The following is a 2826-nucleotide window of genomic DNA, read 5'->3' as shown; positions in this document are numbered from 1 at the left end:
TGCAGTGAGCAGCCGGTGCTCGGGCCATGGAGGAAGCAGGAGAAAATGAATATTGGCTCCATGCTGCTTCCATGGACGAGCAGGCATGTGGGCCCACACTGGCCATTCCAGGCCTTGTCTGGGAGTCGCTTTGGTAACCAAGAATGTGTTAAAGAAGCTTGTTGGGGCTGCCCTCACCTCTTCCCATGCCCTACCAGCTGGCCCAGCCAGGGCCAGGGCCCCCATCCAGACCACTCTCGTCTCACTTCAGGAGCAGAGGTAGCAAAGACGCTGGACAGGCCAAGATGTTTGATTTCCAAGGCCTTCGGAGCCAGCCGGGTGGAAGGCAGCCAGGGAGGCAGCAGCTGGTGACAGGCTGCCTTACTGCTTAGATAGCAAGCAGCTACTCAAGGGAACAATTGGGCAGAAAGTAGGGTGGCGGGTCAGGGAACACGGGCCAGTGGAATTCTGAACAAGGTCAAAGTCCAATTTGGTACAGTGCTTTATTACCAATTTAAATCTCGTCTTTCCTCCCAGGGCGGCTGCCACCCCTGCAGAAGAGGCTAGGGCTGCCACAAGGGAAATTTGCATTTCAAGACTCCAAGTGCCAGGCACCCTGGCAGGGCTGCAGCCAGGCCTGCAGGGCCTATATGTTCATCTCAATGTCTAGAGGTCATATGCTAAATACTCACACGCTGAAAACGCTCCTGTTTTGCCCATATTTGGGTGTCTGCTTACTTGGGAGGAGATAAAAGATCCTAAACTCTTCTTACTTCTTTCAATTTGGGAGAGGATCCTGGAGTATGCAGAGTGGGAGGTGGTGGGGTCTGGAAGCTAGTGATCATCTTTTTCTTTCTTTTTTTTAAATGAATTACAACTTTATTTTTTTACCCTTAAAGGCTGATTAAAAACCCTTAGTAATCCTATTAAAGAAAATCCAACACAACATCTCAATTGAAAAACATGGTAACCGTATTTACTCATGTACTAAAATAAGTTCTACTTTTCTAAAACACAACTTGGAAACATCTAGCATGCATGTTTAATCTCAGTATAACGGTTTCAAAACCAAGCAAACATGTTACATGCATCAAGGCTAGATTACAGATTACTGAAGTCATCATCATCATCGTCACATTTCCTTTTCAATGCTTTTGGTGATTCATTGGCAGTATTTGTGATGGTGCCATGTTAGTGGTAGCAAGGATATTTTTGGACCCAATTAATGATGGATTAATTAGAACATTCTGAACTGTTGATGTTACAGGAACTGATGCTTTCACAGCTGGGGATTGTGAAGTGGGTGTCTGCACTGTAAACCTTTGCCGTGTGAAGGACACAGGAGTCCCTAGTTTAGTTGAAACAGACATGGTTTGTGGGGTTGATGTGCTGAGTCTGAGAGTGCTTGGCCTGCTAGTAACTGAAAGGACTCTTCTCTGTGGAACTGTTACTCTTCCCGCAGAAGTACGTGCCTTTCTTTGTAGACTTAAGTCTATAATTTGGAGCAGTCAAGCAATGTCTATCAGGTGTCAATCTAGGGCCTGAATATGGCTTTATCAATGGCAAAGGAGTTTGATTTCTTTGCCTTACAATATCCAATTAAAAAAAATCTCTTGGAGGAGGAGAAGTAAAAGACTGGTCAGCACAGCACTGGATTGCTGACCTGAATTCATTTTTGCGTCATCTAGGATTGTGGTCATGTATCAGAAGGCAAACTCCAACATCTGATTTATAACTCTCGGCTCATATTCTGTAATCTCCATATCCTTCAGGATTTGTGCCATCATCCGTGCATCTTTTGGCATGCTCTTGGGAGAAACCATCTTGCCAGACTCCACGATATCTAGTGATCAGACTTCGTGGGCTAAATCACCCACCTTAACATATTTCAGTGCTGATCTTTTTTTCTTTTTCCCTTGGAGGAGGCACTGGGGATTGAACCCAGGACCTTGTGCATGTTAAGCATGCGCTCTACCACTTGGGCCATACCCTCCCCACCCCCGGTCCTGATCTTGATGTAAGTTCTTTGCCTAGTGTGGTTTTTCGAACCCCTGGTGTATCAGTAAGCTGAATGTTCAGAAGCAACATGGTTCTCACAGTGTTCGGTCAGGATGCCAATCATATGTTTTTCTTGCCTGGGGCTGGAAGAAAGTCCTAAGGGAACGGCAGTCAATAGGTAGCAGGGATATTTAAGGGGCTAAACTGGAATATGGGTCGGGGGAGAGATGTGGAATGTGGCTGATAGAAGCAGGCAAGAATCTGGGTTACAAAGAGGGTCCAGCAAGTGGATTCTGTAGCAGTGGTGGGTTGATTTATCCCAGGCCCATAATTCAATTTGAAAGAAGGCTCCGCTTCATGCCTCTCTCCTTGGGACCGTTGGTTCTCAGTCTTCTTCATCTGGGGAGCTTTAGGAAATATGAATGCATGATTACAAATGCCCCAGAGATTCTGATGTAGCAAATCCATGATGTTTCTCCTTCCCCATCAGTCCCACCACCTCTGCTGCCATTACCCTGAGGGGAAGGGATGGTAAAGCCCCCCTCAATTCCGTGCGTTCATCTTTTCATGACTCCTTTACTGTTAAATCAACACACACTTATGCATCTCTACCTATTGGTGAAAACTTAGCCACACAGCTTAAAGTCTAGGTGCCTTGGTGTTTGCTTTCAGGACAGAACTGTCTGTGAGAAGAGGAAGCACATGGTGCAATGTGTTCTTGACATCAGGGTTCGCAGGGACAGTGACCTTCTCAGAATGAGACTCGGTTGTTGGTACCCTCAAAGGCAGAGCCTGTCGCAATCGTTTGGCTGGGACATTAGGTGCCGGTTACCCAACAGCCTGTGCCTG

The 2826-nt window shown here is 46.5% G+C and overlaps 1 pseudogene; it reads right to left on the bottom strand.

Moving 5' to 3' along the window:
• Positions 1 to 1080: 1080 nt before the first annotated feature.
• Positions 1081 to 1811, bottom strand: LOC140688792 (transcription initiation factor TFIID subunit 9-like; annotated as a pseudogene).
• Between the last annotated feature and the right edge of the window lie 1015 nt (positions 1812 to 2826).

Source organism: Vicugna pacos, chromosome 2 (assembly GCF_048564905.1).
Source record: "Vicugna pacos chromosome 2, VicPac4, whole genome shotgun sequence".
Classification (NCBI taxonomy): domain Eukaryota; kingdom Metazoa; phylum Chordata; class Mammalia; order Artiodactyla; family Camelidae; genus Vicugna; species Vicugna pacos.
The sequence above is the reverse complement of the archived record's forward strand: the minus strand, read 5'-3'. Positions and strand labels throughout refer to the sequence as shown.